Consider the following 20,894-nt stretch of genomic DNA (forward strand, 5'->3'; position numbering starts at 1 on the left):
TTATTTAGCATTATATTCTAGGTCTTAGCAAGGCACTGTGGCAAGAAACAAAAAAAAATGTAAGGTAGGGAACAAAAAGGGGAATATAATATTTTTGCACAGTACAAAATTATATTTGTAAAACACAAATATATACAAATGAAATGTTAGGATTAATAAGTGAAATCAGCAAGGTTATGGATACAACGCTTATATATACAAAAAGTAATTATGTTTTTATGTACCAGCAAAACAAAAAAATAAATTTTTAGAGATTCAACTATAATATCTCTAAAAAACATCAAATAAACCCAAACATGTACAAGAATTATCCACTAAAATTTCAAATGTTACTGAGTGCAATTAAAGAAAATCTAAATAAGTACCAATAGTATGGTATTTATGGATTGGCAGACTCAATATTTCAAATTCTTCCCAAATTAATCTATAGATTCAATGTACTCCCAATCAGTCCCCCCAAATTTTTCATATATCTTTTTTTCTTTCTTTTTTTTGTTATGTGGAAATCGATCAGCATATTCTAAAACATATGTAGAAGTGCAAAGAGCCAAGCATTGCTAAGAAAATCTAAAGAAGAAAGACAAACAGCAAAGTTTTATACTAACAGCTGTCAATACTTACTTTTAAATACTGTAATTAAAATAAAGCATACCACTGGGGCAAGAACAGATACCTAGACAAATGGAACAGACCAGAGAATTCACAAGCAGATGCACATATATAGACCATTGATTTATGGCAAAGTTGACAGCTCAATGTGGTGGGGAAAGAATAATCTCACAGTAAGTGTATGGGGCCAATTGGATATCTGTATGGGAAAAATGTTATGAGCCCTAACTCCTACCACATACAAAAAATCAGTTCCAGATGGATTGTACATGTAAATGAGAAGTAAATAGTAAATCTAGAAGAAAACATGGGAGAATCTCTTCATGATCTTGAGATAAGCTAAGATTTCATAAACACGATACATTAAACATTAATCATGAAGGAAAATTTTGATAAATTGGACTATATTAAAATTAAGAGCTTCTGTTAGAAAGACAACAGTAAGAGACGGTAACAGTAAATAGCAAACTACAGAGTGAGTAGTCAATCCTCATTATTCATGGATTTCACATTTGAGAATTTGCTTAATGAGAAAATTTATTTGTAACCCCAAATCAATACTCCCAGTGCTTTTGAGGTCATTCATAGACGTGCAGAATGCAAAAAGCTTGAGTCATGCAATGTACGTATTCCCAACTGAGGTCAAACAAAGTGACACTTTACCTTCTTATACCGTGTTTTCCCTGAAAATAAGATCTAGCCAGACAATCATCTCTAATGCATCTTCTGGAGCGAAACTTAATGTAAGACCCGGTCTTATTTTAATATAGTATAATATAATACCCGGTCTTACTTATAGTAAAATAAGACCGGGTATTATATTATACTTATTTTACTTATAGTAAAATAAGATGAATATTATATTATATTATATTATATTATATTATATTATATTATATTATATTATATTATATTATATCATATCATATTATACCCGGTCTTATATTAATTTTTGTTCCAAAAGACGCATTACAGCTGATCTTATTTTTGGGAAAACAGGGTAGCATCTCTCCTAAGGGAAACAAGTGTTGTTGTTGTTTTTTTTCAGTATATTTATACCACATTTTTTTTTGCATTTTTCAGTGTTTTTGTTGTTATTGTTATTATTTTGTTCTGTCACATTTCCCCAAAACATAGTGCTGAAGTGCTGTTTGGTGTTTCCTATGCACAAGAAGGCTGTTCCATGTCTCCCATAGAAATTACATGTGTTAGAGAACTTCATAGGCATGGGTTATAGTGCTGTTGGCCATGAATTTAGTATCAAGGAATAGAATACATATATATATATACATATATATATATATATATGTATATATATATATATATTTTATATGTATCTATAATATATATCAAATGAAGTATCTTTAAACAGAAAACACACAAATAAGGCAATACATTGATCAGTTGGCAAAATGTTGTGACCAGAGGTTTACAGGACTCTAACCCTGTATTTCCCATAATAGTAGTCCATTATTCACTAATTCGGTGGTCACAGTGACTTTATAAACGTAATTATTGCAAATAACATTAATTGACTATACTTGTAATGCATAGGCTATATATAAGCAGTTATGTACAGACTACACAAAGAAGTCTTGTGAAACAATAAGAAAATAACAGGCAACCCAGTATAAACGTAGGCAAAAAACCGAGCAGGTACTTCAAGAAAAGGAATATCCAAAGGTGAATATACTTACGGAATGGTAGACTCGGATGTATGTGCTTTATCTCTGCTCTGTCCCTCAGTTTCACTCATAAAAATGATATCTGCAATTTTGATAATATGAAGTTATTTTTAAATAGTGATTTTTAACTTGGTGGGCTCCTAGTGCAAAAATATTGTGCTGTCTTTACAGTAGTTTCATCTATAAACAATGGAGGAACCATGCTTAATAAAGTCTCAACGGATACGACGAAAGACTAAACATATGACTGTAATTATCCAGAGTCAATTAAATACCACTTGAGGCTGTATTTTATTTACGGAGCTTAAAAATGTTTGAAGAAATGTTTGCTGGGATTTGTATAATAACTAAATGTATAGGGTTTTAATTGAGGGTCTTAGTATTTTCTGAGAAAATAATGGGAATGATAAAATTAAATTCTTGTGCAAAAACATAAACAAACAAACAAACAAACAAACTGAAAGATTTTCGGATTATCAAATTCCACCCCGACAGTTTTGCCGGGATCTCTGTGAATCTGCTGTGTGCTTTGCCACTGCTGGCTCTTTGCTCATGCGTTTCCCTGTATACCTTTGCCTCCTGCAAACTAACTCAAATCTGCTGCCCAGCTAAAAATGTCACCACTCCTTGAATTCTTTTGTGATTTCTCCTCTAGGAGTAATTCCTTCAAGGAGTAATTCCACTTTTGAGCTTCCATTGAATTTTTCACATATTTAACCCTTTTCCGTTCGGCTTGGCAATGTAGTTATTTACATATTTATTCTATCCTCCACACTAGATTGCAAATCCCACCCAAGCTAGAGACAGTGCGAAGTACCTACATGAATCCCCAAAATACTGATCCCACACACAGACTTAAAACTTGAGAAGCATTCAATAAATACATCACAACTTAAAGAAAATTTACGTACTCTAAAATAAGTTTTAATCATTTTTCTAGGGAATGAAAAATAACCAAAGGAACGAATGGAATATGTAGGACAAAAACAAATGAAAATCCCAACATCAAAAGAAAATAAATACAGTAAAGTTGACCAAAGCAGTTAAGGACAATGTGTGATCAGGTGAAAGAAGTTTCTATTCATTGTACCTTTCCGTCTGTATCCAGCTCTTCCTAGCTCTCCTATGCTTCTGGTTTTCCTTGTTTGACATCACCTTTCACTCTGTCTTGGACCGCTGAGTCCAGCTTTCCCTCCCCTCACAGGCAACCGGGTTTAGGTTAAAGCCAGTTAGAGCTAAGCTTTGTGGCCATGGCTGGTCCTTCAGATATGTGTGCTTTCCTCGTTTCCCTCACTCCCACCCCTCACCCTCACCCCCAGCCATACATTTAGTGCTACATTGGCTTCGTGAGTACCCACCCAGTGTACCATGAGACAAAACGCATTTCCTGATTTCCTGGCTACCTTCAATGAAGCACCCTTTTTTGTTTTTGTTTCTTAATTTGGATAGCCGATTGACTGAAAAACAAGTCTAGATACCACGCACCACCTGATGAAATGATCTACTTTGAGGAAGTCAGTTCATTATTTAAGCCTTTAGCACAATTTGAATCCATTTTCTCATATTTATCCCAATGGATTGATACTTTTATTTTCTGCACACAGAAATAGATATATTATGGGAAGTTTTAAGTTTTGACCTCAATGGGTCACTGGTCCGCTGGAATAGAGATAATAACACAGCACCTGGTAGAGTGCCTGAGGCAAAGGATGATTAATGTTAGTGGGTGATGATGTTTTAAGCAATATTTTCTTTCTCCTCACTTTTGAAAGAATACACCACCCTCATGCTCTGGAGACAGCTGTTTTCCTCATGGCAACAGCTGGAGCAATGGTACCCTGTGGGCAGCCTCAGATCACTTCGTGTACCATGTGTTTCCCAGGAGAAACCAGTTAGAGTCCCGCGGCAAACAAAGGACACATCAAAGGAAACGACACAACAGAGAGGGCAGATAATTTAATGGAACCATCCCAGTTGTTCGAAACCCAGCCTCAGAAGAAAATCAGCTTTCCCTAAACTCTGTCATATGCTGATAAAGTATACATCTGATTACAGATTCATTATCGTTAGCACAATAATTACTGCCACCATCAAAGACCTGGAAGGAATGGCTGCAGCGTCAGGGCCAGCTGGTCGGTAGGCTCAGGGGACACACAGAGGGGAAGACACACACCCAGCCTGCTTCCCGGAGCACCAGATCTGGACTCTGATGGCTGACTAGGCAGTCGCCTCAGATGGGCCCACGAGTAGAAATGAGGAAACATTTAACTTAAAAGGTTCAGAACAAACTTCTTATTTTCCTTTCCTCTTGTTTCCTTCCTTCCTTCCCTTATTGGTGGCACCAGCATTCACCAAGGTACATGCTGGGACATAATCAGATGTCTCCCCAACCCCACCCCCCTCATTCACCACGTTATTGAGGTTGTATCACCGAAATAGTTCTTCTTTATGCTCAGTTGCTGCCTCCTGAGTCATTTCTTATTGAATTTACCGCAAATACACACTGTCTTAACTCACTCAGGCTGCTATAACACAAATACCACAGTCTGAGTGGCTTACATAACAAACATTTATTTCCCACAGTTCTGGAGACTGGCCAGTCCAACATCAAGATGTGGCAAGAGTCTGCATCTGATGAGGACCCACTTCCTGGTTCAGTGGACATCTTGCTGTGTTCTCACATGGCAGAAAGGGTCAGAGAGCTCTCTGGGGCCTCTTTTATAAAGTCATCAATTCCACTCATGAGGCCTCCACCCTCATGATCTAACCACCTCCTAAGGACCCACCTCCTAAAACCACAGCCTGGTGGTTAGGATTCCAACGTATAAATTTGGGGCGACACAGACATTCATTCCAGAACACGCACATTCATCCTCTACCTTCTTCAGTCCATTCTCCACACTTTACCAAAAACTACTAATAATAATTCTTTTTGCACCCTGTACAAACCATTGCACAACTTCCCTTTGGCCTTAGGATAAAATCCAAGCTCTTCAGCATAATATCCAAAACCGCTTAATCATCTGAGTCCAAACTGTCTTCCCCTGCTGAGCTCCACGATTTTAAATATTAGGCACTGCTGGCGCTGAACTGCTCTCATTTTCCAATGGGAGGTATTCCATGTTCCATACCTTTGAACACGCTTCCCTTCTGCCTGAAATACAATTTCCCTTCCCCCACCCTTGCCTAAGGAACCTCAATTTATCTCTGAGCTTATCACAGATGTCACATCTCTCAGGACCATTTCCTCGTACCTCTGCCTTTACCTCTGTACACTCCTGGCCTGCTACCTGTTAACTGCGGCCTGACTTTAGTGATTGCTCTTATCCCACTATACTGGATCATGTGCCAGCCTCCTCATCTATATAGTAAACTGCTTACCAGGAGCCAGAGACCATGTCTTGGATATTTATCAACAGCACCTCACAGAGTCCATGACACGTAATAGGTACAGATTAAATAGTTTGAGTGGGATTGAACTGAGCTGAATTGCAATCTGTTTGCTGAGGGAATGCATGCAAATAAAAAGATCCAAATGCCAAGTGCAGATGAGTGTTTGCTCAAGAGAGAGCCATTGTTCTAGGCCAGGGAGAGTTGGATGAGGCAGACATTTGATAGCATCAGTGTTGCATTTCATGGGCTTTTGCTTTCATTCATTCCAGTCTCCACAGAAATGCAGTAAATATGGAAGTGGCTGATTCACAAATACAGAGATGGTTTCAGCAGACCCCCTCTGCTGGTGTATAACATGTTCCGTAAAGTACTTGGAAAGTCACCAGTAGAGGTGTGTGCATGCTTCTGGGGAAGAAGGAGGGGTCGTTTTATTCCCACAGTGGAGAAAAACTACAAATTCTTCTCACATCAGTTTTTTCTTCTGTTGTGATAACCACTGTTCCATCCCCACTGTGGAGCATACGTTTGCATGAATAAACAAAATAATTACTATCCCGGAAGTACTTTCCTTTAGGTTACTTGGCCAATATCCAAAGTTAATCTAAGGAAAATATGTAGGTCCTCATCTTGCATTGTCTGACCATGGAGGTGTACCAGAGTAACTTCTGTCAGATCCAAGGGTCAGCTTGGAAAACAGGTGGCCACTTCTGTCCACAAAGCCTAAAGACACACCTTTATGGCAGTTTGGAAAAACATTTTATCCCTTTTACCAGCCTTCAAGTTTTCGATGATGCTGAGTTCCAATTTCAGAGAATCGTGTTGCAAAATGAGGAATTTTAACTAGCAAAAGAAAGAAAAGCATATTTACATTTCTGACTTATTTATTTTTAACCAAAGAGCTGAATACTGGATGGCCTTATGCAAATGTTGACGCCCGTCAACCTATAATGATGGTTCATTCAGGCACTCTCTGGTATGAAGACCTTCAGCAGAGTGAAAATGTCACAGAGGTCAGCCAGGCCAGGAGGCTGCTCCCAGCTATCCCAGAAAAACTGGGGGAGCTGAACACCTTGTCCAGCTCCACTGCCCTTCTGCCCCTGATAGCTTCTGATGTTTATACGTGTCCCACGGGAGCTCAGCAGTTCCTGGAACACAAGGGGAGGCGGGGAACAGGTCTGTCTTTCTTAGTCACAACGATTCAGTAGTTGATTGGGGCCATAATGTCCAACCCCCTCCATCCTCTGGAATAAACAAATGTGTGGCTGCCTGAGTGAAGGTCCCCAGCTGGTTTCTGCCCCCATGGCAAGGCTGTGCTCCACTGTGGTCTGAAGAGGAGGTGGGAGGATTTGAACATTTTCAGAGGGGAGGAAGTTGCTTCTGACCAGAAGCAAACCCCACAGCACACAACTTGTGATTAACTAAGCCCCAGGCCCTCGTCCTTGTGGGTTTGGGTTAGGGGCCCTCACCTTTTAAGAGAGGAGAACACAGACTTAACCTCTCATTTGTTCCCCTGCACCCCACAAGGCCAAGACTCAGCCTGAAAAGAAAAAAACAAAAAATAACAACAAAAAGCATTGCCATCTTGACTGAAGCTCAGACTTTCCTCCCAGAAAGAAAGTCTCATACAGAGCTCTGTGAGAAAGCCTAAAATGTCCATTCTTTCGTGAGTCCTCATGACTAAATTCTGCAGAAGAAAGGTGGCGTAAGAGTGCCTGTACTGTTGTATGAAGTGGGGAGTTGTATGAAAGTTGAATGTGTAATAGTTGCAGGCTCTGTGCAGACAGTTTTGTGAAGAGAATTTCATCCAATCTGAAAAATTATGTTGTATCATCCCAAAAAGCTACCAGTATAGTTAGGCATGGGAAGCCCTTTCCTTTTCTTCTCTGGAATTTGGTCTTACAATCCTGCCCTTGGAGGCAGGGTCCTCTCTTTACTGCAGTTAGAACCTGCTTAGTAATTATTTATTCACTAGGAGGGAGGGCTGTGGATTTTCATGTCTGTCAAGGCTGTGTAAGATGGCAGAGATAGGAAAGAGTCACCATCCCATCCCCAAATATGTCCTGCTGTTCTGGTCTTGCCCAGACTACACACAAGATGTACTCAATGGAAGGACAGTCTTCTAGTCAATGGTCAAGTAGGTCTGTAAAGATAATACAGGGTAAGGCACATGTAATTTACATAATACTAATGCATATATGTATTATTTTATATACTTGTGTAGTCATCTTCATTCTGGCTGCTGTAACAAAGTGGCTTATACCAACAGATAGATGTTTCTCACAGTTCTGGAGGCTGGAAGTCAGATGATGGTGCCAGCATGGTCCAGTCTGCTGAGGACCTTCTTCTGGGTTGCAGATAGTTGTCTTCTCGTTGTGTCCTCACACAGTAGAAAGAGGGTAATGAGCTCTCTGTGGTCTCTTCTATCAGGGCTCTAATCCCATTCAGGAGGGCCCCACCCGCAGGATCTCATCACCTCCCAAAGGCTCCACCTCCTAACTCCATCACCTCGGGGATTAGGGTTTCAACATATAAATTGGGGTGACACAATCAGTCCTTAACAATAGTTATTCACATTTTTTTCAGCTAAATAAGTTGTATTCACTTATTTAGTCCCTTGCATCGAGCATCAGAAGGGGGTCATGCAGCTTTAGGCTTTCCAAGCAAGGCGTTCCCTTTTAGATCCAAAGAAGGGTGTTCATAAATGACCCTTCTCTCCACTAAGACCCTTCCTCCCACCACCCCTGAGACATCTGTTTTACAAAGTGCAGAGTCCTCCTTTGTGCTTCCAAAGCTTGCTCAAGTGTCCTTGCAGCAGGCGGGTGCTGAGTATCTTGTTAGTTGATGACTGAGCCAGTGCACCTCCGCACTGGATTTCCCCAAGGATTTCCCAGCAGTGGATTTCCCCAAGGACAGCACAGGCTGCTCTCACTTGACACTGGTCAACCCGTCCTGTTCGTATCACTCTAGCTTCTGCAAATCAGAACCCACAACACTCTTGTCCTAAGCGTCGATTCTCTCCTTGGCCTGTCATAATGTTGAAAGGACCACCACAGGGGTGCCCATGGCTCTTTCCTTCATATCCGGATGGAAGTAGGAGCTCTGATTAGATTATTTTTGCTCCAAATATGACTCACTTACATCCCCACCACATTCCCAATGAAAGGAGGATGTCTAGATTATTCTACCACATTAATTTAATACAAAAATAGACTTAAAAAAAATCTATTAGTATGTTTAAAGAATATATGCAGGGAGTGAATATATTTGAGTTGCATACATGAGTCATATAATGAATACCATTTTTATCTTGTTAAAAGCCATGTAGGCTTGGGGGTTTTAGCTAAGACTCCTACTTTGTGGAATGTTGGATTGGTATATCAAGGACATATGGACAAGCTAATTTAGAAGACACGAATAGAGAGTCTCTGTAAGATGGGGGATATCCAGTTCCGAAATGGAGTGGGGGTGATTAGAAAACCAGGGACATTATTGCCATTTAGTCAGAACTTAACTCTGAGGTGACTAGAGTGGGAATAGAAGTATAATCTAATGGGAGGGAATGTGTTAGCACTATTTCTCTTGGAAGAATAAATGCATAGTCAGCAAGATTTTCTCCAAGGTTTAAAAAGAAACGGGCCCTTCAAGGTTGAACATTTTTAATTGCAAATATAACACCGAACTCATGGTTGTGAAAGGTGACCTTAGCAAAACAGGGACTAATGTTATTCTATCACTGAATCTGGACAAAATCTTGCCTCTCTCAGAAATATCCCATGAAATTCTATAGCTGTTCTAATGCCAGATGGCCCAACTTCACCTTTTATTTCCCATTATTTATCGTTATGATATTTTTCAAGTCACTCTCATTAAAGTACAAATAAAAACAAAAGTAAATGAAAACTTGGATTAGGACTTTTAAACTGCTGCCCTACTCTTCATTTATTCATTGGTTTACATTATGTTCAATGAATATCTTTAGTGTTCAAGGTCTATATCAGGGCTACGGAAATGGGGTGAAGGGTGCAGGAGGAAGCAAAAGGGGTTAGATACTAGACCTGCTTATAAGGTCCTTGCAACATAGTGGAGGGAATTAGAGTAGAATACCAGGAATTACAATATGAGGCAGAATATCGTATGTACTATGAGAAATGCACGCAAAATACTATGGGGGTTTAGAGAGTGGGTCAGTCATGTCCAATAGTTAAAGAAGACAATACAAGATGTCTTATTTGAATTAGATCTCAAAAAGTTACCTGTTAAAAAATGCAGATCGTAGAATGGTGCAAAATAAAGATATTAAAGCAGGAAGTGCAGGGTGATTCTATAGACCGTCATGGAGTCTACATACCCACCATATGGAATTCTGTGTGTGATTTCTCTGTGGGGACAATCCCCAACTTTCATCAGAATCACATACAGGGTTTATAATACATGCTTGGTTTTATTTGAATATTAAGATTATTTAATATCATCAAAATAAAATCCATGTTTTGTTCTTGGCGAAAGAACAGCAACAATAAGTCACATAAGCAGTCCATGCTTAGGAACCCGTTGGTGTAGCTAATGCTGTGAGGATAGCGAGACATTGGAGTTGTTTAATATGCAGTACACGTGTTACACTATGAACAATCAAGGCATAAAATCAACGGATAGTAAGCCAAAAAGGAAACAGTTTCAACCGTTCATTTTTAAATTGAGAAGCTGGGACTCTGAGATGGTGATGGGTCTTGATCATAATCACGAGGCTTGTTACTGGAGATAAGGCTAATTTTCAGAAAACCTTTCTTAAAAATATGTGGAGAATGAGCTTTATTTACTCAGCAATAGGGAATCATTAATCGTCTTTGGACAAGGAGCATATATAGAAGGTGCGTCTGGCAGAACTGGTGGTTGTATTGGAGAGGGCAGTATCTAGACTCAAGAATGCCAAGGAAAAATGTATTGTAATCGCTCAAATCCAAACTAAAGATGGTCTGAATCAGAGTGGGGGCCAAGGAAATGAAAAGGAGGTAATAGATGCAATAAACTTAATGAAGGTGAAATTCATATGATTCATAATGGAATAGATATAAGGGGCAAAGGAGAGGTAGACTCCAAGATGACTCATAGATTTCACTTTGTAAATGCGAGATACTCCCGAAATGTGTAATTCCTGAAATATGGAGTTTCAGGAGGAAGGTGATACTCTGTTTTGGATATGATTGGTTCAGTTAAAAAATTAATTATGCCAACTTCCTAACACAATTTATGGCTCTACAGTTAGTTTTCAAGAGAGATCTGACAATTAGCCCAATGACAATTTTGTGGTCAGCGCTGACATCCATTTATTGGTCTGGTAACTCCCTATTGGGATAACTACATCATGTGAAATAGCAAAATAGAGTTAACTGGGTCTGTCTTGTGGCTATTATATGGAATAGTAGATACAGGAAAAGTCAGAATAAATAATCTTTTTATATTGCTCATAAGTTTATGAATATTTATTATTATAAGTACATTAATCCATATAGCTTATAAAAATCATGCTACCTATTCATTAAGTATTTAATGAGCTTCAATTATATACTAGTGACTCTAATAAGTATTTTTAAGGGAGGGTGCAAAAAATTAGACATAGTCCCAAACTTTAAGTGACTGGTAGTTTAGTTAAGGTTGTCAGAAATAAATGCAATCACTTCTTTCCCATTGTTACCATATTTAAACCTAAAATGTTAGACGCCTTGTAAAATATCCATTTCTCTTTATTATTCCCTTTAAAATCATTTGTTAGAATTTGAAGGCTGGTGAGAATCAGCTGAAAAGCCAAAAACCAAATGTTGTCACTCTGGAATGCAAAGACACATGCAATCTTGTCCTTCAGCTTTGCAGTTGCTCTCCATGAAGTTGATGGTAGCCATTGGCCGCCAGAGTTAAAAATCCAGTTTCAGCCTATGAGCGTGTGTTCTGAGTGCCAACAGTAACCTAACATGGATTCTCCTAGCGTCTGATTCTTCTCAAGTCTATGTCTGGGCAAACACATAAGGGCTTGACAAGTTCACTCCACCTTAAGCTCTCTAATTTCTGTTCTCTATAAAAGGTATGTTTCTTCATTATTCCTGAATTTCTACTTTAGGTCTCTCTCTGTTCACTCAGACTTTTTCACCTTCCTATCCTGTTGGCTATAAAAGTTTTACTTTTCTTTCAGTTAGATTTTTTTTTTTTTTTAGGTCAGAGTGAAACTCAATGATTCGAAGTGAAACGATAAAAGCAGGATGAATGTCAGTTACCGAGCACTCTCCTCCCACCACGCCTTTTGTCCTTCAAACTGCTGCTTTCTCTGAAGAGGTTCCAGCCTTTGTCTGAAACCCTAGAGCTCTGGACCAGCAGCTGGCATGTGTCACAATTACTTTAGAGTTGCACTATTCTGAGAGCATCGAGAAATAATGAGATTTGCCTGAAAAATTATTATTAGCACATCTTAAAGATTTAGAGCAAGGTTTGCCTATTCTTGTGCTCAAGTGTTAAATATGTTAATGGCATGGCCTGCAATGAGAATACTCTTCCTGGAAGTGCGAATGGCACAGGAATAGATGGCTGGAAGTAAGAACATCTGAGCTGTGAATGTATGAGGGGCCATTGTCAGAGTTGGTTGGGGAGCAGGAATGACCACTCCTTGATGGTAGGACTGAGAACAGAGGGCCATGCCTCAGGGGATGACATAAGCTTCAGAAGTAAACCATACCTGCAACTCTGTGGAACACCCCATTATTTCCACACCCCATCTTACTGAGGTTTTCCAGCAGAGCTCCAGATGGTTAAAGCTTTCCTTCATAGGAGCAGAATGGCCGAGTGGGAAGCAGCTGTGCCAGTCTGAAACAGTGGGATATAATTACGAAAAAGTTAGTCATCTGGAGTGAGATGGCTTTAACTTGAATCAAACTTCATTTGCTGTCACTTACTAGTTGTGTCACCTTAAGCATTACTTAACCTCTTTAAGCCAAGTTGCCCTTATCTGAGAAATGAGGGTAATAATCAGCTTTGCTATATAAGGTTTTCTGACAGTTAAATGAGATAATACATTTTTAATTGCTTAGCAGAGTGCCTGGCTCTTAGCAAGTGCTCAGTAATATTGTTGTTGCTATTATTATTACACATCTTAAATTTCTTATAGGATGTTCAGCTATCTCTTCATGAAATGTCTCCCCTAGTGATTCAGCTCAATACCCCCAACACATTGATGGATCTTTCTTCTCTGAGAATCTGCTTCTGTGCGTCATTAACACAGTGCTTTGGCACTCCAGCCATACCGACCTGAATCCTGCTGCCATGACTGTAGCATGTATCATGATTAATTGATTGTCTCACCTGCTTCTTCTATTTCTTAGATTTGGTTAAGTCTGTCTCAGAGCTGTATCTTCTCCACCATCACCTTCTCAAAAAGCATCAATATGTATACATGCTTTCTCCTGCCAACAGAAATTATCCTATTCTATGTCACCTTCCTCCTTTATTAAGTTGACACTAACGAAGGAAAAGCAATTAGACTTTAGGAAGTATAATTAGAAAAGGCAAGCTTCTACAAAGTCAGTACGTTAGAGCATATTTAATGTTTTAAATTTAAGAGCATAATTTGCTATTTAGACTTACAGGAGAAAAAAAAATCCCATTTTAATGACTCCTACTTTAAAAAAAAGGGGGGGGGGTGTTTGTTCAAATCAATGTCTAAGTCACTAATGGTGGATCATGATCCAGAAAGTTGGATCATGAGAATAACTGTTTGTTAATTCATTTGCAAACATGGATTCCACCCTAAGAGGTGTATATAATCTAGAAAGAGAAATAATGTGTATGTAAATGTGATATAAGATAGAAAATCAGTTTTAGAAGATGTTTAGGTAAAGTGCTATGGGACCTCTGAGGAGAAAAAAATACACGCCCAATATAGAATTTGAGTCAGCTTCTTAGAAAGAGGATGAGTGGAGTCTTAAAGAATTATGTTATATGATTGAGGCTTGAATATTTGTTGAATACATTGCAGAGTGTAATATATATACTCAGTGAGTTTATCTATAGTTAACTGTTAAGCTCCCTTTCATTCTGGCATGCAGTATCCATTTTATTTTCATCTCTCTACCCAAAATATTCTGAAATCAACCAATGATGGCCTGAATTTTTGGTTGCCTTCTTTGGTCCCTAACAAAGTCAGCAAGCTTTTTCGGTAAAAAGCCAGATAGTAAATACTTTAGTCTTTGTAGTCCATATGGCTGCCACGACTCAACTCTGCTGTTGTAGCACGAAAGTAGCTACGGAAAACATTTAAGTGATCTGCATGGCTTTGTTCAAATAAAACTAAGTTTTCAAGCCATATTTGGCCTACTGGGTGAGCAAGTTTGCCATTCTCTGGTCTACAGCATAGGCTGACTGATGGATCCATCCAAAGAAAATATTTCTCTTATCTAATATTCATAGAAATGGTACTTTGACAAGTAGGAATCAGCATTCCTGCGAGGCCAAATACCCAGCTGTCAAGAGCAGGACAGGGTCTGGGATTTTACTCTACTTACAAGGGAACTAGTTCACTTAACAGTTTCAAGGATGTTGGCATAAGACACAAGATCCCTGGGTCAGAGACAAAGGAACATTTATTATTCACAGTAATAGCATTCAGAGCATCAGCATTTCTTGTGCCAGTTCCCCAAGCCTGAATTCCCACAGGACAACACAAAAAGATTGAGGTAATAACTGTGCACACAGCGCATTGCATTATAGTGGAAAAAAAACTGAGTCTAGAAAACACGAATCTTTTATAATAGGCAATAAACCTGCCTGACATTTGCCCCAATGAGAGACATAAACTTTATTATACTAGACAGTAAGTATGCCTGCCCTTCGCTCTGGAGAGAGACACCATTCCTGTTTTCCAAGGCTGTTCACTGTACAAATATACTTGAATAGATAATACAGGACAAAAGCAAAGAGTGCCTCTGTAAGACGTGCAGAAAAGCTGGAGACTCACGGAGAATTATCTACAAACCCCAGACTCCCAAACTATACCCATGTTTTCACAGGTCTTGAATGCTTTGACAGAAATGCAGGGTTAAACCAAACATACTTAAATGTCCACAGAATTTATCAAAACAAGTATGAAAAAAAAAATCTAGAAAATGGATGGAAGCACTCTGTACCTTTTTAATTTAAGGTTCCTGCTAATCAACAACAATGATGGACATCAGCTTTCTTTCAATTCTATCTCTGGATCCATATTTCTTTAAACAAGATTACATTAAAATTAAACTATTACAATATCACTTATTCATACCATGACTTTTTAAAGTTTTATACATGTGCATACAGGTTTGTATATGTGTGCACATGCATGGAAAAGTGTCCTCTGTGTACTTAAGAGGTTACAGGGGGAAAAAGGGAAATGATATTAAACTAAAAATAAATTTTAAATAAACTGACTGGAATTTCAGATTTTTAACATGAGAATCACCCTTTCAGAATTTTTAAATTTAAGTTAAAGTATCCAAGAATTAAGCAATCTATACTGTGTTTCTCCGAAAATAAGACCTAGCTGGACAATCAGCTCTAATGCGTCTTTTGGAGCAAACATTAATGTAAGACCCGGTCTTATTTTAATATAATTTTTTTTTATTTTAATATAAGACCGGGTCTTATAATATAATATAATATAATATAATATAATATAATATAATATAATATAATATATATAAGACTGGGTCTTGTATATAGTTTTTATACAAATCCATGGGGGAATGGGACAATTCTGCTTTTCTTTCATGGCCAGGAATTGCTTGATCCTGAAAGTCTTGTGAAAAGACATGGCAAGAGAGGAGGCCAACTGCACGTGCCATGATGGCAGAGAAAGGGAGTGATGTCCAATCTTTTTCTGACAGGTGACTATAAATTTGGAAACACAATGCCCAGGATGTTTGATTGAAATGAAAAATGGGTGAATTTTGGTCTCATAGTGACTTTTTAGGCCTTTGTATATTGCTCTGACAGTATACTAGGTTCTGTGAAGGAAACAGGATATGGGGTTACAGTCAGTCCTTGCCAAGGAGCTGTGCAACATCAGGACCCATACACCATACACACGTATAAGCACAATACATATACATGTATTGGTCCACGGCAGCATGGTCCACGGCAAGCAGAATGCTAATGGCCAAGAGCTGAGAGGAAGGTGCCGTGTGCTACTCAGCTCCCTTCCAAAAACACATCTGTGCCTACTTAGAACAATTCACTGAACATGAGGAGAAATGTGCATGTGGGCAAAGGGCAGGCGGACGTACGTGTGTGTATATTGTTGCTTGTAAAGACCTTTTCCTCCCTGTTTCCCCCGTTCACCCTTCAGGAATCATATCCCTATAACTGTGTGACTTCAGTCATTTTTAACTTGGACATTTGGAACTGAAGACGACTGATTCATTTGACAGTCACTGAATTATATCCTTTCCTGTGTGTAGGCATTTTTCAAGTGTGTCCCTGTTTATAGGTGTGGACATTAAGATTCCTGGAAAATGGTGCTGATGTGTCACTGTCACACGTCATGAAAATGCTAGAGATGATTTGGCAGTGTGAAAAGAAAACGGTGACAGGCACCAGGTTTTAAGTTTTATTTTCACCATGCTTGCACTGTGTTCCGCTTTTAGTAGCAGCATGATGTCAGTCACATTTAAATCAGATGAAAACCTGAATTTTTCATATTAATTAAAGTTCAATGAATTCTTTATAAAGAATACATGAAAAGATCAGCAGAGATGGGGGTGGGGGGAAGTCACATGGGGTGGATTTTCTGCAGATTAACTGTGACTGAGTTTAATTTCCTCCTGGGTTTTTTGGACTGATTCCAAATTTAGAAAGAGATTGACAAACAGTGTTACTTTACTCTGCATGATTTTTTTTTTCTCTTGTGAAAATGAGCATAAACAAAGATGAAGAAGAAATGCTTTCAATGAGTCATGTGGACAAATGTGTGTGTGTGTGTGTGTGTGTGTGTGTACTACACAAATTGGTGCAAAAAAAAAAATCACTGCTCTGTAGGCATGTAACTCTAGCAGCACAAAACAGGAGGTATATTAAGGTCTGTGCCCCAAATCTCCCTATTTCAGCTATAACAGGTGCCCGCGACTGTAGCCTAAAGATTCAATTGAATCAGTACCTGCCCAAATTACTATACCATCACCATGTAACCAGTTAAATCCATCTGAGTTTAATTGTTTATATTCTAACTCATAAATGGAGATTTTTAAAAACTATTACATAGTAAAGACATAGATAAGAAAAATAAACACTACAGAGGCGTGTATAGTCATATTAAAAAACTAACTTTGAATTCAAAAGAAACCCATTGCTATGACTGACGGAACTGCCTGTTGCACACTCAGAAGGTTCATATGTCACTCTGATTGGGAGAGAGAGTCTTTGTTCTTGTTCTGATCTCCTTAGTTTCCGCCTGTCCTCTTCCTTTTATATGTCTTTCTCCCATTGGGTTTCCAGAAAAATCCTGACTACAGAATATACTGAGAGTCTCTGTGACTTATAAGCATCAGATTCCTAATGCCTAGGACTTCCCACTTTAACAGCCTCTGCTGTTCCAGTTGTTGCCGTAGGCAGGAAGAATAGTGCTGGGATGGAGTGGGGAGAAAAGGAAAGAGGAGGAAAGGTCAGCAGTTAAGGGCAAAAGCCCACTATAGTCTGTCCAGAACTGGATTTTGGCAGCCAAGAGGGTATCCAGGATGCCATCTTGCCACTTTAGAAGAACTTTAGCTGATTATAATACATTATAATGCTATTAGCATGGAAGCCAGGAAAATCTCCACCCCCTGTGTTGCCATGATAGTTCCAAGAGAGCCAAAAAAAAGGACAAAAAATGTCCCCTTTCGAGGGGAAGGAGTGGTCAGCAAGGACCCCCTAGGAATATCTTCAACACCATTAAATCCTGAATATTCCACCCTTTCATTTTTAGTGTAATAAATTCTCGAACCCCACTTCTCTTACGGCAGCTGCTCTTCTCCAGGTCTGCCCACTCTCACTATCTTGAGAGTGGACTAACCTTTTCTAATAAATCTACTACTTGCTTGGCTTACTTGGTGCTTCCTTGAATTCTTTCCTGCGGCAAACACCAAAGAACCTGTTTTTCAACAATATAGTCACTGCTGTGTTATTACTATTAATAGGCCTACTTTATCTATCTGTTATATTTGGACTGCTGATTGGAAGACATTTGTTTCTACTTAGGAAAACCTGAAGTATGCTTTTAATCCTTTATACTTTGCCTTTGGTACACTGTATCAATCTGTGATGGCCCTATTTTCCTATATTGAATTAATTCTTCTTGTGCTCTCATTTCAATCTTTCTCACGGCTTTGCTTTGTGTTTGATCAGTGGGACTAATCAAAGTGGAGTTTAAGATATTCGGTCCTTAGGACCCCATATATCTCTTGACAGTGGTTCTCCAATTATGGAGCAGGAACTGGTAATAGCACATAAAAGTAAACTAGTTATGACAGAACTTACAAAGTCATTATTGAGGCATTACCAAAAAATCACATAAATATACAATTATGTTCATCTTAAAAAAAAGAAAAAGAAAAACTTAGGTTTCTATCAACACGGGACTGAAATTCTTTTATAGGGATTGGTTGACATAAGACCGGTAAAAATTAAGAATTATAGCTCTGGTCACTGAGCACCATGGTTTCCCTAGACCCTCCTGCCTTCCTTACCTGACCATCACATTGTCGTGTTTTATTTGTACATCTATTGCCATGTACCAGGAGGAACAATTTACCCTGTCCTTGTGCTTTTGATAAAACTGAATAACTTCCAAGGACAGTGCCTCTATGAAGTGCCTCTCCACTAGAAACCACATCAATTCATCTCTGCTGCTTTTTGCTTTTTTTTTCTTTGTTTTTTAATGTCCCAGACCTCCATACAGCAGAGCAAAGGGTAAAATGCCATGTGAATATGCGTTTGAAGAACTCTCCTAATAACAAAAAATTGTCTTCTAAATATTTTACTTTTTGATGCCTCTGCATTATTATAATAACACACCATTGAATTACCAGTGACAAATAAGTCAACTATTGGTAAGATTTAATGGAGCATGCTGATATCCACAAGATCTTTAAATTGTTGGAAGAGAGAGGGGCTTTTTAAAAACTGAATTAAATATGGTCTAATAAGTTATTCAAAAAAAAAAAAAGAAGAAGAAGAAAAAAGAAACAGAGAGGAAAGAGCAATAGAGTAGGAAAGGACCTTGGTAGAGCAAATGAGGAAAAAATGAGTGGTTTCCATATCCTACAATTGTGCAACTTCCTGCAATTATGTCTTTTAAAGTCTAGTAAATAATTCATGTGATATAAAATTTGAAACATTAAATGATTAGACAAAATGAAGTCTTATGGTGTTTATCACTGGTGTATATCACTTGAGATATATGCAAACCTGTTCATGCTCTCCTTCTCTTGGTTGCGTCTACCTTATGTCACCGTCTTGGTTAGCACTTAGTGAAACCAACAAGTAAATAAGCATAACTGAATCAATTGATAAATTCTGTAGAAATAAGACGTATTTTTTTCCAAATATCGAGGGTCAAAATATACATTTCTAGCACAAAAATAAATTGAACTCAAGAAATAATTTTGCATGCATACTATGTGCCTGTCACTGTTCTAGACTGGCATGCTCTAAGTCAGCAAAATAAGGGTTAATCTCCAAAGAATTATAAAATAAAAACATGTGCAGAATGGATATTTATAGTGAAAGTTTGAGCCTTTAAAAATTATGATGGTTTGTACTGATTTATGTAACAAGAAATAGAATATTTCTTTTCAAAATTGTTTTTGAATGCTCAATGATAAATTTGAATAAAGCCAGCCATCATGAATGTGCTAAACACACAATGAATCATAGCAAACAGGACTCTGATGCCTTCTTTGACTTTAATAGTGAAAGACATGACTCAAATGTTTTATTTGATAATAATTGAAAACCTTGGTATTGAGCAAATTTATTTTCTGCCATGAGATATTTTTATGGAACAAATGCAATACATTTTCTGATTCATCATTCAAAGGCTATTTTCATTAATCAATTGGGAATGTACTTTTCTTTTTAACATTGCTTTGTTTTGTAAGAAAAAGGACAGAATAGAAAAATCTTCTTTATAATTACATACGCATTTTTCTTTCTAGTTGTTTGACCAAATGAAAGTATGTTTTTATATCCTTCGTGCTTTTGGTGGGGTGGAAATCTAACTACTTCTATCTAATTTCCATCTTACTATAGACTGAATGTGTCCTCTCAAAATTTCTATATTGCAATCCTAACCCCTAAGGTGATGGTACTAGGAGGTGGGGTCTTTGGGAGGCCATCAAGCCATCAGGGCAAAGCCCTCCTAAATGGGATTAGTGCCTTTATATAAGACACTCCAGAGAGCTTCCCTGGCCCCTTCAACCATGTAAAGGCACAGTGAAAACGTTCTGTGAATCAGGACGCAGACTCTCATCAGTCACAGAATCTGCCAGAGAGTTGATCTAGAAATTCCAGCTTCTAGAAATTTGAGAAATGAATTTCTGTTGTTTATAAGCCACCTAGTCTATGGCATTCTGTTATAGCAATCCGAATGAACTACTGTGTTTCCCCTAAAATAAGACCTAGCCAGACAATCAGCTCTAATGCATCTTTTGGAGCAAAACTTTATATAAGACCCAGTCTTATTTTACTATAAGACCATGTCTTATATTATATTATATTATATTATATTATATTATATTATATTATATTATATTATTATATTATATACCTGGTCTTATAGTAAAATAAGTAATAGAAAGTCAAAATAGATAATAATTTAAGAATCCAACCTTCCTGACAGAATACTTTATTAAAAGAAAAACAAGTATTGGGGTAATTTTCAGCTAATCTCTATAGGGGACCAGTATGTGGGTTAGGTATTTGAATTAAGCCTTCTTCAGTGTCACAGCTTTAAGAAGGCCTCTGTCTCTCAAAGGGGATGATAAGGATAACTAGACCTGTGCTCATATGCAAATCACTGATTCATTGGAAATATTTGGGGAAAGAAGAATAATGCTTCTTTCATTTGCACTGAAGGAGTGCTGCTTTTGGAAATCAAGAATGGAATGAACCAATTCATTCATGAAAACTTTGGGGGCCAAAGAGAATCCATATGAGGAT

This window comes from Rhinolophus ferrumequinum (genome assembly GCF_004115265.2).
Source record: "Rhinolophus ferrumequinum isolate MPI-CBG mRhiFer1 chromosome 5 unlocalized genomic scaffold, mRhiFer1_v1.p scaffold_110_arrow_ctg1, whole genome shotgun sequence".
NCBI classification, from domain to species: domain Eukaryota; kingdom Metazoa; phylum Chordata; class Mammalia; order Chiroptera; family Rhinolophidae; genus Rhinolophus; species Rhinolophus ferrumequinum.